At 45.7% G+C, this 12631-nt stretch overlaps 5 non-coding genes across 5 annotated transcripts; all 5 read right to left on the bottom strand.

Moving 5' to 3' along the window:
* Positions 1–5289: 5289 nt before the first annotated feature.
* Positions 5290–5361, bottom strand: Trnai-aau (transfer RNA isoleucine (anticodon AAU)). Its single transcript has one exon. It is a non-coding gene; the product is annotated as a tRNA-Ile (tRNA).
* Positions 5362–6804: 1443 nt separating this feature from the next.
* Trnai-aau (transfer RNA isoleucine (anticodon AAU)) lies at positions 6805–6876 on the bottom strand. The gene has a single exon. It is a non-coding gene; the product is annotated as a tRNA-Ile (tRNA).
* A 1267-nt stretch (positions 6877–8143) lies between these two features.
* Positions 8144–8215, bottom strand: Trnai-aau (transfer RNA isoleucine (anticodon AAU)). The gene has a single exon. It is a non-coding gene; the product is annotated as a tRNA-Ile (tRNA).
* Positions 8216–9482: 1267 nt separating this feature from the next.
* On the bottom strand, positions 9483–9554 carry Trnai-aau (transfer RNA isoleucine (anticodon AAU)). The gene has a single exon. It is a non-coding gene; the product is annotated as a tRNA-Ile (tRNA).
* A 2799-nt stretch (positions 9555–12353) lies between these two features.
* Trnai-aau (transfer RNA isoleucine (anticodon AAU)) lies at positions 12354–12425 on the bottom strand. Its single transcript has one exon. It is a non-coding gene; the product is annotated as a tRNA-Ile (tRNA).
* Positions 12426–12631: the final 206 nt, after the last annotated feature.

The following is a 12631-nucleotide window of genomic DNA, read 5'->3' as shown; positions in this document are numbered from 1 at the left end:
GGGACGGAATGTTGGCTTTCACCTCCATTTCAACGGATCTAATGCCATTAAAACACTGTATCTTGTATAGCTTCGACCATCTTTCGTTATAGATAGATTTAACTTCGCCATATTTAGATAGAGCGTCCTTGATCAACTGATTATCAATTTCAATTGGAACATTCAAAATCCTGACATTGGTGTACATGATATCAGCTTTTCGTACAGAGACATTACTTTTTGAACCGTCTCGATGAACAAATTCGACGGAATTACCCCATTTTGCAAGCAACTTATCGACTGTCACTGAGTTCAGAAATTTAACAAAAACACAGTATTTTTCAGCATCTAATTGCGTGGTATGAACAGAGTCAGAATTTATACCGATTACCTCAGTCAGCCAATCGTGGATTTCCAGCGCAGTGGGTTGGACCGGCCGTGTTTCTTTCTCGAACGAGAAGACTAAAGTATTCTTCCTGACGGTGTCAGACATGGTCGTCGGTTCCGACGAAATTCCGGCAACAACCGAAATTGCGGCGAAGCACGAAACGTGGAACGGACGAAAGCACTATAAAAACACTTATCAGAGACACCACTCAAAAAATAACAGCGAAAATGTACAGCTAACTTCACGTAAACACCAAACACCGGCGATAGCGCTAACGTACGCGGAGTAAACAACAAGCACGTCCGACCGCGGCGACGGCTAAAGCCAGAACGTCTATCCATTAGGCCACACGGACACTGACGACCAACATTTACATGTATACGACTCATCTCGAAGCGCTCACACCCCTGAGGATTTGTGTTTTCGTTCTACACAGCCGCTGCCCCTTGCTCTTTCCCACCCATCGCGAGATGCTCTGAGATATGTGAGAAATACATCTATAAAATGTAATTCAGACTGCCTCGTCCCACCTTATGCTGTACCGCTTTGGCAAACGCTTTATCTGCGCCATTCGCCTTAATCACATCTGAGAGTAAATCTTAAAATAACGCCTGTCGCTAATTGTTCGTCATCACAGGTACTGTTTCCTATACGGCCACGACGCGCAACTGATTTCCAAAATTCATCTTTCTTCTGTGAGGATGGAACTTACGACCCCTGGTTTATTAGACCAGTGCTCTACCACTGAGCTAAAGAGGCGCGGCCTAGCGGTACTCTTGGGTACTTCGTCCTTACGGTCGTCTGCATCATCAGACTTTAGCTGACAACACTTCATATTACCGGCTAATATTTGCAGCTATGGCGACAAATTACTGCTTGGCTACACATCTGACACGTAACCGATGTGCTCTCCAAACCACAACACTTGCATTTCAGATCATGTCTTTCACACATGTCTACAAAATCACCTTCACCTTCAAAAACAGTTTCCTTGCGACTGACAGAGACGTAGGCAAAGTTTAAAGTTGCTATTTCCATTAAATCTCGTTAATCAGAAAAACGGTAATTTACACCTGCAGCGGAACAAAATTCCGTTCTGCCCAGCGTCTGGCTCGAACCCACGACCCTGGGATTAAGAGTCTGACGCTCTACCGACTGAGCTAGCCGGCTACCTCGGTGAATACTTGCAGGGTAGCACAGTACTCGTTTGGGTTGGGTGGTCCCATACAGAATCTCTCCATGCTGCCTAATGTTTTCCTAACGCCACACTCGTCACGTACTTCACTTTTATGTCATAATCATTTCTGTGGGGCAAAGAAATTGCATGACAACAAGCAGAGCTAGTGGCGTCAAAATTAACACACATACTTTATGTGACTCAAAAGCCGAACGAGTTACTTTCCGACGTTGTTTTAGATGTGCAAGTGCCAGTCAAAACTCGCGGTGTCTGCACTCTGCCGACCATTTCGCTAGTTAACACCGGTCTTGCTGTGTGTGTTTCAAGCTCAAGAGCATCTCCAAGCAAAAAATGGTCAACAGCAACATTCAGACGGTTTCGTACTGCTCAATTGCTACATTAAAACGGTATGTTTCATTTTCAGAACTGGAAAAACACAAGCGTGACAGCATTCGAACCTGTAATCTTCAGATACGAAGTCCGACGCCTTATCCATTAGGCCACACTTTCACTGACGACCAACATTTACATGTATACGACTCATCTCGAAACGCTCACACCCCTGAGGATTTGTGTTTTCGTTCTACACAGCCGCTGCCCCTTGCTCTTTCCCACCCATCGCGAGAGGCTCTGAGATATGTGAGATATGTGAGAAATACATCTATAAAATGTAATTCAGACTGCCTCGTCCCACCTTATGCTGTACCGCTTTGGCAAATGCTTTATCTGCGCCATTCGCCTTAATCACATCTGAGAGTAATTCTTAAAAAAACGCCTGTCGCTAATTGTTCGTCATCACAGGTACTGTTTGTTATACGGCCACGACGCGCAACTGATTTCCAAAATTCATCTTTCTTCTGTGAGGATGGAACTTACGACCCCTGGTTTATTAGACCAGTGCTCTACCACTGAGCTAAAGAGGCGCGGCCTAGCGGTACTCTTGGGTACTTCGTCCTTACGGTCGTCTGCATCATCAGACTTTAGCTGACAACACTTCATATTACCGGTTAATATTTGCAGCTATGGCGACAAATTACTGCTTGGCTACACATCTGACACGTAACCGATGTGCTCTCCAAAAAACAAAACTTGCATTTCAGAACATGTCTTTCACACATGTCTACAAAATCACCTTCACCTTCAAATACAGTTTCCTTGCGACTGACAGAGACGTAGGCAAAGTTTAAAGTTGCTATTTCCATTAAATCTCATTAATCAGAAAAACGGTAATTTACTCATGCAGCGGAACAAAATTCCGCTCTGCCCAGCGTCTGGCTCGAACCCACGACCGTGGGATTAAGAGTCTGACGGTCTACCGACTGAGCTAGCCGGCTACCTCGGTGAATACTTGCAGGGTAGCACAGTACTCGTTTGGGTTGGGTGGTCCCATACAGAATCTCTCCATGCTGCCTAATGTTTTCCTAACGTCACACTCGTCACGTACTTCACTTTTATGTCACAATCATTTCTGTGAGGCAAAGAAATTGCATGACAACAAGCAGAGCTAGTGGCGTCAAAATTAACACACATTCTTTATGTGACTCAAAAGCCGAACGAGTTACTTTCCGACGTTGTTTTAGATGTGCAAGTGCCAGTCAAAACTCGCGGTGTCTGCACTCTGCCGACCATTTCGCTAGTTAACACCGGTCTTGCTGTGTGTGTTTCAAGCTCAAGAGCATCTCCAAGCAAAAAATGGTCAACAGCAACATTCAGACGGTTTCGTACTGCTCAATTGCTACATTAAAACGGTATGTTTCATTTTCAGAACTGGAAAAACACAAGCGTGACAGCATTCGAACCTGTAATCTTCAGATACGAAGTCCGACGCCTTATCCATTAGGCCACACTTTCACTGACGACCAACATTTACATGTATACGACTCATCTCGAAACGCTCACACCCCTGAGGATTTGTGTTTTCGTTCTACACAGCCGCTTCCCCTTGCTCTTTCCCACCCATTCGTTACATTCAACCTCTGACGAGACCGACCAAATATAGACTGAGAAACAAGACCACACACTTTGTGCATTCAGAATCGAAGGCAGGGCGTCCCTCGCCGCATTTGCTACGATGGCCATTTGCTACTTCTGCAGAAGCGGCGGCGGCGACGACGACGACGACGCCTTAATCACATCTGAGAGTAAATCTTAAAATAACGCCTGTCGCTAATTGTTCGTCATCACAGGTACTGTTTCCTATACGGCCACGACGCGCAACTGATTTCCAAAATTCATCTTTCTTCTGTGAGGATGGAACTTACGACCCCTGGTTTATTAGACCAGTGCTCTACCACTGAGCTAAAGAGGCGCGGCCTAGCGGTACTCTTGGTTACTTCGTCCTTACGGTCGTCTGCATCATCAGACTTTAGCTGACAACACTTCATATTACCGGTTAATATTTGCAGCTATGGCGACAAATTACTGCTTGGCTTCACATCTGACGCGTAACCGATGTGTTCTCCAAACCACAAAACTTGCATTTCAGAACATGTCTTTCACACATGTCTACAAAATCACCTTCACCTTCAAAAACAGTTTCCTTGCGACTGACAGAGACGTAGGCAAAGTTTAAAGTTGCTATTTCAATTAAATCTCGTTAATCAGAAAAACGGTAATTTACACCTGCAGCGGAACAAAATTCCGTTCCGCCCAGCGTCTGGCTCGAACCCACGACCCTGGGATTAAGTGTCTGACGCTCTACCGACTGAGCTAGCCGGCTACCTCGGAGAATACTTGCAGGGTAGCACGTCACACAGTACTCGTTTGGGTTGGGTGGTCCCATACAGAATCTCTCCATGCTGCCTAATGTTTTCCTAACGTCACACTCGTCACGTACTTCACTTTTATGTCATAATCATTTCTGAGAGGCAAAGAAATTGCATGACAACAAGCAGAGCTAGTGGCGTCAAAATTAACACACATACATTATGTGACTCAAAAGCCGAACGAGTTACTTTCCGACGTTGTTTTAGATGTGCAAGTGCCAGTCAAAACTCGCGGTGTCTGCACTCTGCCGACCATTTCGCTAGTTAACACCGGTCTTGCTGTGTGTGTTTCAAGCTCAAGAGCATCTCCAAGCAAAAAATGGTCAACATAACATTCAGACGGTTTCGTACTGCTCAATTGCTACATTAAAACGGTATGTTTCATTTTCAGAACTGGAAAAACACAAGCGTGACAGCATTCGAACCTGTAATCTTCAGATACGAAGTCCGACGCCTTATCCATTAGGCCACACTTTCACTGACGACCAACATTTACATGTATACGACTCATCTCGAAACGCTCACACCCCTGAGGATTTGTGTTTTCGTTCTACACAGCCGCTGCACCTTGCTCTTTCCCACCCATTCGTTACATTCAACCTCTGACGAGACCGGCCAAATATAGACTGAGAAACAAGACCACACACTTTGTGCATTCGGAATCGAAGGCAGGGCGTCCCTCGCCGCATTTGCTACGATGGCCATTTGCTACTTCTGCAGAAGCGGCATCGGCGACGACGACGACGACGACGAAGATCGCGAGAGGCTCTGAGATATGTGAGAAATACATCTATAAAATGTAATTCAGACTGCCTCGTCCCACCTTATGCTGTTCCGCTTTGGCAAACGCTTTATCTGCGCCATTCGCCTTAATCACATCTGAGAGTAAATCTTAAAATAACGCCTGTCACTAATTGTTCGTCATCACAGGTACTGTTTCCTATACGGCCACGACGCGCAACTGATTTCCAAAATTCATCTTTCTCCTGTGAGGATGGAACTCACGACCCCTGGTTTATTAGACCAGTGCTCTACCACTGAGCTAAAGAGGCGCGGCCTAGCGGTACTCTTGGGTACTTCGTCCTTCCGGTCGTCTGCATCATCAGACTTTAGCTGACAACACTTCATATTACCGGCTAATATTTGCAGCTATGGCGACAAATTACTGCTTGGCTACACATCTGACACGTAACCGATGTGCTCTCCAAACCACAACACTTGCATTTCAGAACATGTCTTTCACACATGTCTACAAAATCACCTTCACCTTCAAAAACAGTTTCCTTGCGACTGACAGAGACGTAGGCAAAGTTTAAAGTTGCTATTTCCATTAAATCTCGTTAATCAGAAAAACGGTAATTTACACCTGCAGCGGAACAAAATTCCGTTCCGCCCAGCGTCTGGCTCGAACCCACGACCCTGGGATTAAGTGTCTGACGCTCTACCGACTGAGCTAGCCGTCTACCTCGGTAAATACTTGCAGGGTAGCACGTCACACAGTACTCGTTTGGGTTGGGTGGTCCCATACAGAATCTCTCCATGCTGCCTAATGTTTTCCTAACGTCACACTCGTCACGTACTTCACTTTTATGTCATAATCATTTCTGAGAGGCAAAGAAATTGCATGACAACAAGCAGAGCTAGTGGCGTCAAAATTAACACACATACATTATGTGACTCAAAAGCCGAACGAGTTACTTTCCGACGTTGTTTTAGATGTGCAAGTGCCAGTCAAAACTCGCGGTGTCTGCACTCTGCCGACCATTTCGCTAGTTAACACCGGTCTTGCTGTGTGTGTTTCAAGCTCAAGAGCATCTCCAAGCAAAAAATGGTCAACATAACATTCAGACGGTTTCGTACTGCTCAATTGCTACATTAAAACGGTATGTTTCATTTTCAGAACTGGAAAAACACAAGCGTGACAGCATTCGAACCTGTAATCTTCAGATACGAAGTCCGACGCCTTATCCATTAGGCCACACTTTCACTGACGACCAACATTTACATGTATACGACTCATCTCGAAACGCTCACACCCCTGAGGATTTGTGTTTTCGTTCTACACAGCCGCTGCACCTTGCTCTTTCCCACCCATTCGTTACATTCAACCTCTGACGAGACCGGCCAAATATAGACTGAGAAACAAGACCACACACTTTGTGCATTCGGAATCGAAGGCAGGGCGTCCCTCGCCGCATTTGCTACGATGGCCATTTGCTACTTCTGCAGAAGCGGCATCGGCGACGACGACGACGACGACGACGACGAAGATCGCGAGAGGCTCTGAGATATCTGAGAAATACATCTATAAAATGTAATTCAGACTGCCTCGTCCCACCTTATGCTGTTCCGCTTTGGCAAACGCTTTATCTGCGCCATTCGCCTTAATCACATCTGAGAGTAAATCTTAAAATAACGCCTGTCGCTAATTGTTCGTCATCACAGGTACTGTTTCCTATACGGCCACGACGCGCAACTGATTTCCAAAATTCATCTTTCTCCTGTGAGGATGGAACTCACGACCCCTGGTTTATTAGACCAGTGCTCTACCACTGAGCTAAAGAGGCGCGGCCTAGCGGTACTCTTGGGTACTTCGTCCTTCCGGTCGTCTGCATCATCAGACTTTAGCTGACAACACTTCATATTACCGGCTAATATTTGCAGCTATGGCGACAAATTACTGCTTGGCTACACATCTGACACGTAACCGATGTGCTCTCCAAACCACAACACTTGCATTTCAGAACATGTCTTTCACACATGTCTACAAAATCACCTTCACCTTCAAAAACAGTTTCCTTGCGACTGACAGAGACGTAGGCAAAGTTTAAAGTTGCTATTTCCATTAAATCTCGTTAATCAGAAAAACGGTAATTTACACCTGCAGCGGAACAAAATTCCGTTCCGCCCAGCGTCTGGCTCGAACCCACGACCCTGGGATTAAGTGTCTGACGCTCTACCGACTGAGCTAGCCGTCTACCTCGGTAAATACTTGCCGGGTAGCACGTCACACAGTACTCGTTTGGGTTGGGTGGTCCCATACAGAATCTCTCCATGGTGCCTAATGTTTTCCTAACGTCACACTCGTCACGTACTTCACTTTTATGTCATAATCATTTCTGAGAGGCAAAGAAATTGCATGACAACAAGCAGAGCTAGTGGCGTCAAAATTAACACACATACTTTATGTGACTCAAAAGCCGAACGAGTTACTTTCCGACGTTGTTTTAGATGTGCAAGTGCCAGTCAAAACTCGCGGTGTCGGCACTCTGCCGACCATTTCGCTAGTTAACACCGGTCTTGCTGTGTGTGTTTCAAGCTCAAGAGCATCTCCAAGCAAAAAATGGTCAACAGCAACATTCAGACGGTTTCGTACTGCTCAATTGCTACATTAAAACGGCATGTTCCTTTTTCAGAACTGGAAAAACACAAGCGTGACAGCATTCGAACCTGTAATCTTCAGATACGAAGTCCGACGCCTTATCCATTAGGCCACACGGACACTGACGACCAACATTTACATGTATACGACTCATCTCGAAACGCTCACACCCCTGAGGATCTGTGTTTTCGTTCTACACAGCCGCTGCCCCTTGCTCTTTCCCACCCATCGCGAGAGGCTCTGAGATATGTGAGAAATACATCTATAAAATGTAATTCAGACTGCCTCGTCCCACCTTATGCTGTACCGCTTTGGCAAACGCTTTATCTGCGCCATTCGCCTTAATCACATCTGAGAGTAAATCTTAAAATAACGCCTGTTGCTAATTGTTCGTCATCACAGGTACTGTTTCCTATACGGCAACGACGCGCAACTGATTTCCAAAATTCATCTTTCTCCTGTGAGGATGGAACTCACGACCCCTGGTTTATTAGACCAGTACTCTACCACTGAGCTAAAGAGGCGCGGCCTAGCGGTACTCTTCGGTACTTCGTCCTTACGGTCGTCTGCATCATCAGACTTTAGCTGACAACACTTCATATTACCGGCTAATATTTGCAGCTATGGCGACAAATTACTGCTTGGCTACACATCTGACACGTAACCGATGTGCTCTCCAAACCACAACACTTGCATTTCAGAACATGTCTTTCACACATGTCTACAAAATCACCTTCACCTTCAAAAACAGTTTCCTTGCGACTGACAGAGACGTAGGCAAAGTTTAAAGTTGCTATTTCCATTATATCTCGTTAATCACAAAAACGGTAATTTACACCTGCAGCGGAACAAAATTCCGTTCCGCCCAGCGTCTGGCTCGAACCCACGACCCTGGGATTAAGAGTCTGACGCTCTACCGACTGAGCTAGCCGGCTACCTCGGTAAATAATTGCCGGGTAGCACGTCACACAGTACCCGTTTGGGTTGGGTGGTCCCATACAGAATCTCTCCATGGTGCCTAATGTTTTCCTAACGTCACACTCGTCACGTACTTCACTTTTATGTCATAATCATTTCTGAGAGGCAAAGAAATTGCATGACAACAAGCAGAGCTAGTGGCGTCAAAATTAACACACATACATTATGTGACTCAAAAGCCGAACGAGTTACTTTCCGACGTTGTTTTAGATGTGCAAGTGCCAGTCAAAACTCGCGGTGTCTGCACTCTGCCGACCATTTCGCTAGTTAACACCGGTCTTGCCGTGTGTGTTTCACGCTCAAGAGCATCTCCAAGCAAAAAATGGTCAACAGCAACATTCAGACGGTTTCGTACTGCTCAATTGCTACATTAAAACGGTATGTTTCATTTTCAAAACTGGAAAAACACAAGCGTGACAGCATTCGAACCTGTAATCTTCAGATACGAAGTCCGACGCCTTATCCATTAGGCCACACTTTCACTGACGACCAACATTTACATGTATACGACTCATCTCGAAACGCTCACACCCCTGAGGATTTGTGTTTTCGTTCTACACAGCCGCTGCCCCTTGCTCTTTCCCACCCATCGCGAGAGGCTCTGAGATATGTGAGAAATACATCAATAAAATGTAATTCAGACTGCCTCGTCCCACCTTATGCTGTACCGCTTTGGCAAACGCTTTATCTGCGCCATTCGCCTTAATCACATCTGAGAGTAAATCTTAAAATAACGCCTGTTGCTAATTGTTCGTCATCACAGGTACTGTTTCCTATACGGCAACGACGCGCAACTGATTTCCAAAATTCATCTTTCTCCTGTGAGGATGGAACTCACGACCCCTGGTTTATTAGACCAGTACTCTACCACTGAGCTAAAGAGGCGCGGCCTAGCGGTACTCTTCGGTACTTCGTCCTTACGGTCGTCTGCATCATCAGACTTTAGCTGACAACACTTCATATTACCGGCTAATATTTGCAGCTATGGCGACAAATTACTGCTTGGCTACACATCTGACACGTAACCGATGTGCTCTCCAAACCACAACACTTGCATTTCAGAACATGTCTTTCACACATGTCTACAAAATCACCTTCACCTTCAAAAACAGTTTCCTTGCGACTGACAGAGACGTAGGCAAAGTTTAAAGTTGCTATTTCCATTATATCTCGTTAATCAGAAAAACGGTAATTTACACCTGCAGCGGAACAAAATTCCATTCCGCCCAGCGTCTGGCTCGAACCCACGACCCTGGGATTAAGAGTCTGACGCTCTACCGACTGAGCTAGCCGGCTACCTCGGTAAATAATTGCCGGGTAGCACGTCACACAGTACCCGTTTGGGTTGGGTGGTCCCATACAGAATCTCTCCATGGTGCCTAATGTTTTCCTAACGTCACACTCGTCACGTACTTCACTTTTATGTCATAATCATTTCTGAGAGGCAAAGAAATTGCATGACAACAAGCAGAGCTAGTGGCGTCAAAATTAACACACATACTTTATGTGACTCAAAAGCCGAACGAGTTACTTTCCGACGTTGTTTTAGATGTGCAAGTGCCAGTCAAAACTCGCGGTGTCGGCACTCTGCCGACCATTTCGCTAGTTAACACCGGTCTTGCTGTGTGTGTTTCAAGCTCTTGAAACATCTTGAAGCATCTCCAAGCAAAAAATGGTCAACAGCAACATTCAGACGGTTTCGTACTGCTCAATTGCTACATTAAAACGGTATGTTTCTTTTTCAGAACTGGAAAAACACAAGCGTGACAGCATTCGAACCTGTAATCTTCAGATACGAAGTCCGACGCCTTATCCATTAGGCCACACGGACACTGACGACCAACATTTACATGTATACGACTCATCTCGAAACGCTCACACCCCTGAGGATTTGTGTTTTCGTTCTACACAGCCGCTGCCCCTTGCTCTTTCCCACCCATCGCGAGAGGCTCTGAGATATGTGAGAAATACATCTATAAAATGTAATTCAGACTGCCTCGTCCCACCTTATGCAGTAACGCTTTGGCAAATGCTTTATCTGCGCCATTCGCCTTAATCACATCTGAGAGTAATTTTTAAAAAAACGCCTGTCGCTAATTGTTCGTCATCACAGGTACTGTTTGTTATACGGCCACGACGCGCAACTGATTTCCAAAATTCATCTTTCTTCTGTGAGGATGGAACTTACGACCCCTGGTTTATTAGACCAGTGCTCTACCACTGAGCTAAAAAGGCGCGGCCTAGCGGTACTCTTCGGTACTTCGTCCATACGGTCGTCTGCTTCATCAGACTTTAGCTGACAACACTTCATATTACCGGTTAATATTTGCAGCTATGGAGACAAATTACTGCTTGGCTACACATCTGACACGTAACCGATGTGCTCTCCAAACCACAAAACTTGCATTTCAGAACATGTCTTTCACACATGTCTACAAAATCACCTTCACCTTCAAATACAGTTTCCTTGCGACTGACAGAGACGTAGGCAAAGTTTAAAGTTGCTATTTCCATTAAATCTCGTTAATCAGAAAAACGGTAATTTACACCTGCAGCGGAACAAAATTCCGTTCCGCCCAGCGTCTGGCTCGAACCCACGACCCTGGGATTAAGAGTCTGACGCTTTACCGACTGAGCTAGCCGGCTACCTCGGTGAATACTTGCAGGGTAGCACGTCACACAGTACTCGTTTGGGTTGGGTGGTCCCATACAGAATCTCTCCATGCTGCCTAATGTTTTCCTAACGTCACACTCGTCACGTACTTCACTTTTATGTCATAATCATTTCTGAGAGGCAAAGAAATTGCATGACAACAAGCAGAGCTAGTGGCGTCAAAATTAACACACATACTTTATGTGACTCAAAAGCCGAACGAGTTACTTTCCGACGTTGTTTTAGATGTGCAAGTGCCAGTCAAAACTCGCGGTGTCTGCACTCTGCCGACCATTTCGCTAGTTAACACCGGTCTTGCTGTGTGTGTTTCAAGCTCAAGAGCATCTCCAAGCAAAAAATGGTCAACATAACATTCAGACGGTTTCGTACTGCTCAATTGCTACATTAAAACGGTATGTTTCATTTTCAGAACTGGAAAAACACAAGCGTGACAGCATTCGAACCTGTAATCTTCAGATACGAAGTCCGACGCCTTATCCATTAGGCCACACTTTCACTGACGACCAACATTTACATGTATACGACTCATCTCGAAACGCTCACACCCCTGAGGATTTGTGTTTTCGTTCTACACAGCCGCTGCCCCTTGCTCTTTCCCACCCATTCGTTACGTTCAACCTCTGACGAGACCGACCAAATATAGACTGAGAAACAAGACCACACACTTTGTGCATTCGGAATCGAAGGCAGGGCGTCCCTCGCCGCATTTGCTACGATGGCCATTTGCTACTTCTGCAGAAGAGGCGGCGACGACGACGACGACGACGACGACGACGACGACGAAGATCGCGAGAGGCTCTGAGATATGTGAGAAATACATCTATAAAATGTAATTCAGACTGCCTCGTCCCACCTTATGCTGTACCGCTTTGGCAAACGCTTTATCTGCGCCATTCGCCTTAATCACATCTGAGAGTAAATCTTAAAATAACGCCTGTCGCTAATTGTTCGTCATCACAGGTACTGTTTCCTATACGGCCACGACGCGCAACTGATTTCCAAAATTCATCTTCCTCCTGTGAGGATGGAACTCACGACCCCTGGTTTATTAGACCAGTGCTCTACCACTGAGCTAAAGAGGCGCGGCCTAGCGGTACTCTTGGGTACTTCGTCCTTCCGGTCGTCTGCATCATCAGACTTTAGCTGACAACACTTCATATTACCGGCTAATATTTGCAGCTATGGCGACAAATTACTGCTTGGCTACACATCTGACACGTAACCGATGTGCTCTCCAAACCACAACACTTGCATTTCAGAACATGTCTTTCACACATGTCTACAAAAT

This window comes from Schistocerca gregaria, chromosome 8 (assembly GCF_023897955.1).
Source record: "Schistocerca gregaria isolate iqSchGreg1 chromosome 8, iqSchGreg1.2, whole genome shotgun sequence".
Lineage (NCBI taxonomy): Eukaryota > Metazoa > Arthropoda > Insecta > Orthoptera > Acrididae > Schistocerca > Schistocerca gregaria.
Note: the sequence above shows the minus strand (reverse complement) of the source record. Positions and strands in the feature narration are given on the sequence as shown.